This window comes from Suncus etruscus, chromosome 4, assembly GCF_024139225.1.
Source record: "Suncus etruscus isolate mSunEtr1 chromosome 4, mSunEtr1.pri.cur, whole genome shotgun sequence".
Classification (NCBI taxonomy): Eukaryota; Metazoa; Chordata; class Mammalia; order Eulipotyphla; family Soricidae; genus Suncus; species Suncus etruscus.
Genome location: NC_064851.1, coordinates 91,365,995 through 91,379,485, shown reverse-complemented (window position 1 = coordinate 91,379,485; position 13,491 = coordinate 91,365,995). Strand labels below are relative to the sequence as shown.

Genomic DNA, 13,491 nt, shown 5'->3' with positions numbered 1-13,491 from the left:
GGCTATAGTCCTTGGATGTAGGCAGGCCCAGCAGAGAAAAGGCAGAGAGCAAGGCCACTGTGGTTTAAAAGTCTCTGGGTACCCAATCACGGCAGGAATTGGCCCCATGTGCGTTGGGTGGGGACATCTTACCGGGATGGGTCCTGAAGAGGCTATAGTCCTTAGATGTAGGCAGGCTCAGCAGAGAAAAGCTCCAGTAATTATTATCCTTAAAAGTTTATTATAAGAATCACTGTTTCAGAGCCTGGGAAGTCTAAGATCAAGTTTTGTGGCAAATTTGCTTTCTGGTTCTCTTCCTGACTTGTGAGTAGTGACATTCTCACTGGGTTCATATCTTCTTTTTTCCTCTGGAAAGAAATGTATGTGGAGAGAAAGCTCATATTTCTCCACTTAATATAAAGTCATTAATCCCATCATGAGAGTACTGACCTAATTACATCACCTGTTATTTAAAAGATATTTGAGGATATTTTGAAATTCTTAGGAGAATTATTATTAAAAAAAATAAGAGCTTTTTCCTTTTTACAGAAGATGCAGTCTCCACTACCACAAATTATGCATCAAGTTTCCCACTTAGGAAAGCACAGGGGTCAGCACATCCGGAGAGCAATAGGTAAGTCTCACTCTGGGAAAACCACCTTTGTGATTATGGTATTTCCCTGCCAGGTATGTATGAGTGAAATAACTTTTTTGCCACCGAGGATTTTACCTTGGATTAGGGATACAGTCATACTTTGAAAACAATCTGTTCTTTCTGAAGTTTGAATAGGAACCAATAGGAATTAGATAGCTATAATGAATTGAGACTAGATAACTATAATGAATTGAAAGTTTCTAGCCCCTTAATACTCAATGCTTTAATCCTAACCTCCAGAGTTATATTATCAGTGGACAAGTTAGGAAGGTGATTAGTTCAACACTAGAGTGAAGTCTTGATTAATGAGCTTAGTGCACTTAATAAAAGATGTTCATGAAGTCTCCAGAATATTTGTCCCCCATGTGAGATATCAAGAAATTGTTCATTTGCTTGGGGCCAGACCGGTGGTGCAAGCATTAAGGCAGGAGTCTCAAACTCAATTTACCTGGGGGCTGCAGGAGGCAAAGTCAGGGTGAGGCAGGGCCGCATAAGGGATTTCACAAAAAAAAGTTCTCAAACGTCATTATTAACAGTTTTAATTATTTCTTCTGAACATAAATAGAACATTGAGTGAAGATCACGAACAGTTCTTCTGAACATGGCATCTTATGCCTATTCCTTGCTGCCAGAGACTTGACAGCACTTCTTCTCACAAATCTGAACCACATTTGGCTTTAGAGAGGAAGCAGTTGAGACCCTCAGTATGGCTTAAAGATGATCATCATTAAGTCTAGACCTGTACTTTGACTTATTGAAGTTCAATGTGGAGAATAACTTTTTCACATAAATATATGCTCCCCAAAAGGCACATGGTGCACTTGAACATTCAGGAAAGCTCAGGGAAGCTGGGGGGCAATTCTCTTAAAAATTGCCCAGGCATGTCTGCTTTTCCACTAATCTCCCTGAACTTGGGCTTTGAGATCAGAGTTGCGTTGCGGGTCATTGAGCTCCATTTGAAGCACAGGAGGGGCATCTTGCACATCAAAGGAAAAGGGGTCCACAAAAATTTGAAAAGTGGCTCTGTGCTTTTTGAAGTCTGCAAATCTGTGACCAAATTCCTTCTCTAGCTTAAAAATAGCATCAACATATTTCTCATCACTGAATGGTGTGCCTGCATTCACAAGTTCCTTGCATGCTGGGAAATGGCAAAGGTTTGTCTGAGAGAGCTGGGATTTCCATAACACAAGTTTTGTGGAGAATGCTCTCACATTGTCATAGGCAGCACTGATAAGCAGCCCTGGGCCTTGTAACATCTTGTTCAGTACATTCAGCTTATATGTGATGTCAACAAGAAAAGCTAAGTCCATGAGCTATTTGTGATCACTTAACTCAGAAACAGCATTCCCATCCTTCTCCATAAGGCTTTCACTTCTCTCAACTCAAAAAATCTTTTCAGGACATTTCCCATGCTGAGTCAACATACCTCGGTGAAATAGAGCACATCTCCATATTCTGACCCCATTTCCTCTAAAAAAGCATGGAACCTCCTGTGCTTTAAGTCCCTGGATCTGATTTGGTTGATGCATTTCACAACAATAGACATCACATTGTCACATGGCAGGCATTTACTGCAAAGGACCTGCTGATGGATAATGCAGTAAAGAGCAATGGCCTTCTCTACACTCTCCTCTTCAAGTTTTTCTTGAACAAGTGCCACCAGTCCATTTTTCCTCCCTGTCATTGTTGGCACTCCATCGGTTATTATTCCAACAAACCTCTTCCATGGCAAACCTGCATTCTCAATGGCATCACCCAGATGCCAAAATATCTCATTAGTGGTGGTCTGGCTATGCATTCGAATTATTGTGAGCAGCTCCTCTGTCAATTCAAAATTGCAATCAACACAACGGACATAAACTGTGAGCTGCACAGTGTCTGTTATATTTGTGCCCTCTTCAAGAGCAACTGAGTATGCATCAAAACATTTGGCTTTCTCACACAGTTGATGATAAATGTCACTTGACATGGCAGAAATGCGCTCTGCCACAGTGTTGGCAGAAAGCCTGATTTTGCTAAACTGACCTTTCTTTTCCAGACAGATAATACTTGCAGCCTGTAACATGCATTTTCCAACAAACTCTCCTTCTGTGAATGGTTTCCCTGCCTTAGCAATCATCTCACTAACCATGAAACTAGCTTCAACTGATGCAACATTCTCTTTGGTTGCTTTCTTGAAGAAATCTTTTGCCTCATTAGACATGCTTTAAGACTGGCAACCTGCCTGGCTCTCTCATTTCCTTGATATTTTGCACATTCCTCAGTATGTTTAGTTGAATAATGGCATTTCAAGTTGTATTCCTTGTGCACTGCAACTTTCTGAGCAAATAAACTTGTGGGGATGCCCTGTGCTCAACAAAGAAATACTGCATCTTCCACTTTTCCTGAATTGTCTGTGCTCATCATCAATCTTTCTCTTCACTGCAGGCTTTGATGAAGTCATGATGAAGGTATGACAAAATCTAATTCTGTAATAAACTTCTCTTCCTTCTCTCATTTCTTTCCCTTAGGCCTCCAATAATACAAGGGACATTGGGCAGGAGCAGTGGAAATGATGTCTGCGCTAGGCGCATAGTATTCGTGATTATTCACTTACCGAACAGAACTGCTTGGTGTATGCAAATGTTTAATGTGATTTTTTTCTTACTAATGCGATTTTTATTACAATAATTTGGTAAGCGAATAATCGCAAATACTGCTATATTTGAAGGCTGGCCGTGGGCCACACGATGTTGTACGGAGGGCCGCAAACTACCCGTGGGCTGCAAGTTTGAGACCCCTGCATTAAAGCGTCTGCCTCGCCCTCACTAGCCTAGGATCTACAGCAGTTGGATCCCCCGGCAACCCACATGGTCCCCCAACCAGGAGCGATTTCTGAGCGCATAGCCAGGAGGATCTCCTGAGCATCACCGGGTGTGGCTGAAAAACAAGAAAAAAACAAACAAACAAAAAAAAAACAAACCAAAACAAAAGAAAACAAAAAGATTTCCAAACAACAATAACAAAAAGAAATTGTCTATTTGCAACTTGGAAATAGACCTTTCCCAGAATAGATTATCCTGGCACATTAATCTGAAAAATCCAAACTCTAAAACTATGAGATTTTTTTATTATTTATAAAAATCTAGACTATGACAATTTATTAACAATTTATTAGGCAAGGATCTTGGACCCTTTATATTTAACAAATGATTCCTTATATCTTTTCTCCTATATTTTATCATAGGCAACAAGTAGTATGCAGGAAATAATTGCAATATACTTATAGGGTTTTAATCTTCTAATTAGGCATATTTCTTATATTACTAAATTTATCTAAAATTTCTATCACCATTTAATAAGGCTTTATTTTTTAGTTTTTAGAACATTCTCTTGACTATTACATACTTCAATAACAAGTTGTTTTCACCTTTAGTGAAACTCTGTACAGTCTTTTAGCTTATTTCTTTTAGCAATTTACCTAACATGTTACCAATGTATATTTATCAAATTAAAAATAAATTGCTCATTTAAATCAATGTAAAATATTGCTATATAATAATAACAAAACAATATTTAATGACTTAAGACAACATAATTCATGGAGTTTGTTCATGAATCTGCGTTTGAGCTCAGATTGTTAAGATAAACTACACATCTGATTTGTCTTTCAGGTGATTCAACTTTTTAGTGATTCATTCATGTGATTGGCATGTTGTTGACTAATATTGATTAGAAGTTCAAATGAAGTAAATGGCTGAAAGTTCTGTGATATTTCATTTGGGACTTCTATGAATTTCTCTGACTTCCTTATAGACTGACTAGTTTTACAAGTGAAACATCAGTAGATGTTTATATTATTTAATATCTGGTCTTAGAATAGAAAACGTGTAAACTTTTTGTATTCTTTTTGTATTGATGCTCTAGGTTTTTTTTTTTTCCTGGTTTTTGGGCCACACCTGGTGACGCTCAGGGGTTACTCCTGGCTATGCATTCAGAATCATTCGTGGGTTGGGGGACCATATAGTATGCTGTTGGGATCTAAGTGCAGTTCGTCCTAGGCTAGCGATAGCAAGGAAGATACCTTACCACTTGTACCACCACTCTGGCCCTTTGATGCTCTAGTTTTTACTGAGAATTTTGGTATTAAAGATATATCAAATTTTAATAACAGAATTGTTAAAAAATAGAATTATTAAAACACTAATTCCTAATATACTACTAAAGTAATATAAATATATTATATAATTTGATGTAGTCTGGAGAAAACATTTATTTTTGGGTGAAATCCTAAGATGCTCATTTAAAATCATTTTTATAAAAGCACATAAAAGAGAGTACCTTTATTTATCAAACAAGTATGAGAGTATTTCAGATGTACACTTTCTTTAGCTTCTTTCTTTGGGGCTGGGTTTGAGCCACAGTTGGTGACTCTCAGGCTTTACTTCTGATTCTGTGCTCAGGAATCACTTATGGTAGGACTCAGGAGGCCACATGGGTGCCTAGAATCAAACCTAGGTCAGCTATGTACAAACCAAGCGCCCAGCCCACTGTAACGTCTATCCAGTTTCAGTGTCTTTAAGTAATTTCCAATCAGAAATACAAAGCAAGAGAATATGAGAGCTGGTCTACAGAACTGAGCTTACCACGAGGAGGTGGTGGGCCTGGATAAGAGAAGTTGGAATCTGGTGGAGGGAAGTGAACAACCTGGTGTTGTATTGGAATGCTGTAAGAATGAGACTATCAATAATACTGTAAATCATATTACCTCAATTAAAAATAAGAAAATGCTATTTTATTAATTTAATTGCTTTGGCATACTGTGTACTACTAGAAATACTTTTAGCATTCCTAAATATTAGCCAATATCATATTTGTTGATATTTCTAATGACATACATAGAAGTTTGAAGGTTTTTATAGCTTCTCATATTTTCAATGAAATATTGATCCAGCAATAGATCTATTACGTTATAGAACCAGAATTACTAATCTTACCTCATCTAAAAGGATAATACTTCAAATTAAATAAATAGCTACTGTAATTGCCATTGTGGTAAAATTGCAAATTGAAATATACAAAATTACCTGGTATACATGTCAACTTATATTATGAGCTTCTGAAATTTCAAATTTTTGACAGGCATTTACTGGAATTTTGATCTCATCTTTTATGCTGCTTTTAGTATATTCACCTGTAGATACTTAGACTTTGTATAATGAATAAACATGTCTAAGGCCTTCCCCTTGTTTAATCAGATCATTAACTGTAAGGGATAAGATATTTTTACTCAGAAAATCAGTATTTTTAAGAATGTATAGTGACATTAAGGCTACAATATATATAACTTCTAAATTTAAGACACATTCCTTAACTTAAGAGGCTACATTTATGTGTTGTACATGGAGGGCAGCAATGATTTTTACAAAACAAAATTATTTCTTTGGGATAATATTTTGTAAAAATCAAAAGGCCTTTTTCTAGAAATAGGTCAAAGAGGTGCACTGAGTTTACAAAATTATTGATCAAAATACAGTACATATAATATTTAACTATATACTTACAGTATAAATAACAGAGAATTCAAAAGTAAGAAATTAGTTATTATTTTAAAATATTGAAAATGTGTTTTCACTCTGGAGATTATAAATTTTCTTTGTGGTAGTTAATAGATTACAAAATTTTTACTGAGGCTTACTGTATTATTTGAATCTTCTCTGTTAATGCTTTCACTTTCTGAGCTTAGTGGTCTTCTTTGCTACTTTCCCATATATTTTGTTCTTTGGTTGTTAGTATTAAAGAATTGAAAGGTATTAGTTGATTTCATACATGGCTTTAATTCAGGAGCAGTAGAACTGGGAAGATTCATTGACTTGTTATCTCTTAAATTTAGTCCTGAGAATTTAGGCTGTTCATATACTGGAGGCTGTAGGTGTGTGAGAGTGACTGCTATGGCTTCTGGCAATACCGAGGAGGGTGGTGTTGGGAGATTGACTCTGAGAAGGCCTCTAAATTTTCAGCCTAAAGATGGGCATTTCTCAGAATTTTATTGTTTTGCCCTCCTCCATGATTGCCTTAAAATTCTGAGCTTAAAAATTATTACACACTCGATCATAAGAAAATATGAAATAATGCATGCAATTTGCTACTATGTGGATAGATATGGAGAGTTTTCTGTTGTGTGAAATCAATCATGGAAAGAGGAACAGGCTCACATGATTTTTCTCATATTGGGGAATGAAAGTCGGGGAACAAGAAATGCCCAAAGGCAATCAAAATGAAGAGCAGAACTGGTTTTCAGTAGGAAGGTTTCGACAGAGGTGGAGTTCCAGTATAAATTAGAGAAGAAAACATTAGGACAATTGTGGAAAGGAAATGTACTTGTCACAGAGGAAGGCGGGTAATGGGAGAAAAACTAGAGACATTGGTGCAGAGTATTGGGCAGTGGTGAATGAACTAGTGTTGGAACACTCTACTCTTGAAACTCAATCACAAATATCTTTCAGTGAAGATAATTTTTGGCATAAAAGTGCTCATTAAATTTTTCACATTATGATATAGCAGTTCATTAAATTTTGATATGGTGAATAATTTTAGTATTAGTAGATAAAAATTTCTCTCACTCTACCTAGTGAATTAAACTGAGACAAGTCTAAATTTTATAGCAATCAGATATCTGACTACATTTACTGTAAGTAACCCATTGATAGTCTGTAATGTACAGAAATGTGCAAATATTCATTTGCACTTTTTCATTTGGATTTAAACAAGTTCTTACATCATATGTATATATGTATGTATGTATTTGATCACATTTTCTTCATAGTTTTTTCTCTTGAGATATTAGCTCTATATTCAATGCCCACATAGTTAGCCCACTTTTAATGCTTTCTTATATGTAATTGTTTACTTTTTCAGTCACTTAAATAAAATACCTTATGAAAAATGTTCAATTAAAAGAATATTCTAATGTAGAAAATGTAAGCATAATCTTGTTACATATATTATAATTTAGTCTTCTTTTATTTTATTTTTTGTTAGTTTTTTTTGTGGGCCACACCCGATGACACTCAGGGGTATTTCTAGCTATGCACTCAGAAATCGTTCTTGAATTGGGGACCATATGGGACGGGCGGTCAGTCCTATGCTAGCACCAGAAATGCAGGTGCCTTACTGCTTTGTGCCACCGCTCCAGCCCCTACAGTTTAGTCTTCTTTCAGACATTCCAAGTTCACTAAACATAAAGGTAATTGATTAGGTTTGTATGTATCCTATTTCAAAATTTTAAATCTTAAACTTATTCTTACTGAGCATAAGTTTTGTAATAAATTTGTTTTCTCTTCACTCATAATAATGTTTCTAAGAGACACCATATTAAGTATTTTGCAATGAGAAAAAATGGTTATTTTTCCATTTTCTCAAAATTATTTGTTTTTAAGGTTTTTGAGGGATCGGGGCCAGTTATGTTCAGCGTCTACTCCTGTCTCTTTACTTAGAGATCACTCCTGGAAATTCTTAGGGACAACATTGTTGGTGTTGGTGATTAAATTTGGTTCAGCAGTGTGAAGAGCAAGTATCTCAATCTTGTTACTGTATTTATGGAAAAAGTTTCAAGTTATTTTATACATATATTTATTATAACAAATGTTTTTCTAACTTTTATTTATATTCCAGAATATTAGCACTTTATAAAATTCATAACAACCAGATTATATAGATATTATTATGCTGTCTATTTTAAAGATGAAGACACTAAGAAGATTTAAATAACTTGCTTGATGTTCACACAACTAATTAGTGCTAGAACTTAAATAGGCATATTTTTTCTTTGTGTTAACAACACACATTTTCTTCCATCCTATATTTTTATTAGTAATCATCATTGATTTTGATATAAGTTAAAATATAGATTGATCAACTTTTAACTATCTAAAAGCAATATAGTCAATGCTGAGCTTATATTTTTCTATTTTTTGAATTTTATCTCATAAATGGCAGCATTTGTGCTAACAAAGTAAGCTCAAAAATATCGTAGAATCATTCATCTTAACTAATTAAACTAGGATTATTTTCAATTAATGGAATCCCACATTTTTATATACTTCAACATATATATACATATATATATCAAAATGCATAGTAGTGTGATATTTAGTTTTCTGAACCAATCTAATTTTTAAGATAAAACCATTTTTATGAAACTGTAAATGTGTATGGATATACATGGACTGATTTAATTTTCATAGAAATTTTGTTTCTTACCCAAACTGTTTAAATGGAATGCATAATATTATGTGAAGCAATATTGAGGTTTATATTTGTGGTTTTAAATGTGCAGAACCCTATATTTTTAGAAAGATTTATTTTTCAAAGTATTTTGAGGAGTTTCAACTGCTACACTGACATCAATTTTGTGTTTGATTAATGAGACCAAAACTCAACCCAACCAATAGAAATATATGCTATAAATAAACTATGGCCACATTATCATTTTCATTATAAGTTTGATGAAATATTGTCTTAAGAGAGATACACCACTGACAGCAATGAAAAACAAGACATCAGAAATTCTATTTAAGTGCAGGTGGCAGTGTTATTTACTGCCTTCTCGTGTTACTGCCAGGCTTCTTAAATTTACACAGAGGGAATATATCCTCTCAATTTGTGACAGCTGCAGAGGAAATCATACTGGTGGAAATATATTCCTATAATGCTATAATGGCTAATGGAGATATACTTTTCTTCTGTTCAACTTGTACATAATTGGAAAGGCATAACAATCATGATCATAATAAATACAATTTTTAATATTCCAAAATGCTTTATTTTTGACACTCCTCTACAAATCAAATTTTGCCTAAAGAAGGTTTAAAGCCAGCAGTAAATAGCATAAAACTAAGTGAAATTAAATTATTCAGGATAATCTTTCTTCATGTTTTTTTTCCAATATTTATCAGTTATTTTCTTTACCAAGAATTTAAATTTAGATATGTTTTCTCTATCAGAAAAGTGGTTCACGCCACTTAATTCACAAATGTTTTCCATTTAATAATTTGTTAACAATTTAGAAGGCTGGAGAAATTCTAAAGAAGTTTAGAAAGATAAATTGATACAGGGGTTGAAAAGATAACTTTACAGAAAGTAATATGCATTTTTTTCAAGTGTCAGACAGGTTCATTCTCTGGTATTCTATACGGACACTGAGTCCTATCACAAGTAATTCCTGAGTGCAGAGCCAGGAGTAAACACTGAGCACTGTTAGATATGACTCACCAAAATAGAAAAAAAATAGGGTAATGTACAGCTGAGATTAATGTGTCACTTGTTTAATGATACAAAATATTTTTATAGATAAGGAAATTATTTTAATTTGTCATTGCTTCATACTAGAAATAGGTAGTGTTAAATTGTACATAAAGTATTGTGGATTTAGTCCAAATTAGAAAATTTGTATGAGTATGGGTTTGATTCCAGATCTTGAAAATCAAACAAAACAAAGAGATATAGTCCTCTCATTAAAATAAAATACTTTACCTGGCAATATAATATTAAAATATAAATATAATAGATTAGAGAGGCTTTCATGGAGAATACTGTACATCCTGCTGCTGTGCCTGTTGTTGGTGATAGCTTCACCATGGGATATTCATAGAAATTATTAGGCAGAAGCCATTTGAATCTTAGAATACTTAATATTTGACAGTGCTCCAGTTACAGTTCCAAAAAAAAGTTTTCTTTGACTCAGAAGAAATATTTTCAACCCAGGCCAGTGCATCAGAGGTAAAAAGGCACCAGGACAAAGAGTGGTATCATTCATTCACTCTAGCCTGGGCTTTGTTCAGCCACACAGCTCCTAGAAACAGAGGCAGACAGACTGCAGCTTGGTTCTATTTGACTGAGAAGAGCCATTTTCACCCAGTAAATTTAGTTCATGGCTACAAATTTCTTCTATTCAAGAGTCCCACATCAAACAAACACCATCAAAAAACAAACACATCAAAACCACCACCACACTACATAAGTCACAATGGAAAAACTACACAAAATTCCACCACACATAATGCATGAAGGTGATAGTTCTCAAGGCACAAATAGTAGCAACCACCTGTATAGCCTCTCTGATAAGGACTTTAGAAAGTAAATGTTGAGGAAGTTCAAGGAACTCAAAGAAACTCTGGAATAGACAGCTAATAAAACTTAATTGGATGTGATATTAGAAATTAGAAAACTTCAAATAGAAATAACAGAACTTAAAAATGTGACAAGCAAAATTAAAAAAAACTCACTGGAAGGACTTACCATCAAAATAATAGCTGTTAATAACAAAATCAGTAAGGTGGAAGATAAACTGCTTAACATCTCCAGACAACATCATAAGATATAAAGGAGTCAAGTAAAAAGAATGTGGAAAAAATCCTCAAAATAAACAGATGACAATAGACTTTTGGATTATTTAAAGAGAAACAACAAAATAATTGGGCACCCACTCACTGCCAGCCATGTGTACATAAATGCAGGTACAATCATGACCCAATAATGGTGCCTGGACACACATTGTCCTGCCATGCTGGGACCCACATCACTTTGAAGAATGGGGTGGGTGGAACATACATGAACATAGGTGAGCTAATTCAGCCCCCAAGAGGAACTCCACACAATAACTGCACACTTCTAGTCAATAAACCCCAGTAGAGTATGTAGAAAACACCACACTACAAATATTATAATAGGGAACCAACAAAGGCCTCCACCATGCCTCCAGATTGAAAATGACTCAAAAAGTGCCAACCTCCTATTCAGCTTCTTAGATAAGAACTTTAAAGAAGAAATATGAAGGATATTTATAGAACACAAAGAAAGCATGGAATGAACTGAATGAACCAGAAATAAGAATAAAGAAGACATGAAAAAGAAATGGAATAATAGAAACTGAAATAACAGGACTTTAAAACTAAGTAGCAAAATGAAAACGTCACTGGAAAACCTCTCCAACAAAATAATAGCAGCTGAGGACAGAATCAGTGAACTGGAAGATTAGATGCATAACAACTCTATACAATGGAAGATATTGAAAAAAGAGCCATAAAACAAATGATCTGACAAACTCCCAGAGAAATTCCCAAAATTAAAGAGTGCATTCAATCAAATCCTGAATTAAATGAAATTAGCTAGTACCCAAAAAGTACTAGCTAAAAGAGATACCCCAAAACATCCCAATACATATCCTAGTCACAATGATGATTCCCATTGATAGGGATAGACTACTAAAAGCAGAAAAATTAAAAAGAAAAATTACATCCTTAATATTTATAGCATATCTGTACAAGAAATCTAAAGGACCTAAGATAGTGGTGGGATATAATGACAAAACTCAGTGAAACAAATGCTTCACCAAGAGTTCTTCACAGGGCCTGAGAGATAGCACAGTGGCGTTTGCCTTGCAAGCAGCCAATCCAGGACCAAAGGTGATTGGTTCGAATCCCGGTGTCCCACATGGTCCCCCGGGCCTGCCAGGAGCTATTTCTGAACAGACAGCTAGGAGTAACCCCTGAGCACTGCTGGGTGTGACCCAAAAAACAACAAAAAAAATGATAGCTCTATTCTGAATTACCTATAATAGACACCAGACATATAACCAAAACCCCGCAATTAAATAACAGGGTGAAACAGGATAGAAACCTCAAACACCTTAGTAGTCAGCATATACTGAGAAGTACAGCCCAAAACAAAGGGACGAGAAACAACACAAAGCCCAACTACACATTATATCAAAAAGAAACCAGCAACAGCAGAAACAACAGCATAGAGAGAACAGGTATGTAATAATCGTTTTACTATAACAGCCCATAATAATTTACTAGGGATCTTATACAGGATTACAGGTAAAGATTATGATGGGAAATTACTGAATCCAACGGAAACATTTTAAAACATTATGGTTGCATGCCTTAACCTTATCACATTTAAAAGAACCTCTCAGTTTTTCTGCCCATAAGGGTTCCTGGATACAAAGGGTGTACATCCTATGGTGGTACCTCGATGCTGAGTCACACGAGACACCATACTCAGCTTGCATCATAAAAATGTCCAGATAAAACTCTTTAACATACTCTTTATCTCTAGATTATGCCTTCTTTAAGATCTGAAGTGCATGACCAGCCAGACCACCGAAGCAAGAACCGTGACCTACAGATTTTTACTACAGGGACTAAGCATTGAACATGTTCAAGCAAACTAACATGTCCTTGCTCCTTTACCCTCTCTTCTTATTAATTCATATTTTTGTTGTTGTTCTTTAATTGTTGGTTTGTTTTGTTCTGTTGTTTTTCCTTTTCTCTCTTCTTGTCTCCCTCTTCTTCCACCTTCTCCTCCTCATTACCATTAATTCAATCCACGTCAAATAAAAACCACAAGGTTACCTCCTCTATAGGAAAGAAAGCTGATATATAGGGTGCTGCAGACAATAGTGTAAAGAATAAACACCTATATAGTTAGACCTCACTAACACAAAGGTTAGTACTCAAGACACAAAACCTATACATATCCAAAAGTCGATCTATTAGCTTCCTTTCATTACAAGTAATATAACTAACAATCTTTCTGTACTCAGAGTATCTCTTGCCCTCTCCACCTCTCTACATTAATATATACCTAAGCTAACTTCTGTATGTTTATATATGGGCAGGAGCACACAGAGATAGGAATTCTCCTTAAGAGACAAACCTAAACCACAAACAACCCATACCTATACCCTTTATAATCTCTCCCATGTACTATTTCCTCTCCCCCCCTCAGAAACCCGACTATCCCTTCACCTCTTAATCCAATCACTGCTATCCCCACCATATAATAACCCTTCACCCTCAGTTCTTAACCCA

The 13,491-nt window shown here is 35.2% G+C and overlaps 1 pseudogene; it reads right to left on the bottom strand.

The window, feature by feature from the left end:
• Positions 1 to 526: 526 nt before the first annotated feature.
• Positions 527 to 674, bottom strand: LOC126008113 (uncharacterized; annotated as a pseudogene).
• Between the last annotated feature and the right edge of the window lie 12,817 nt (positions 675 to 13,491).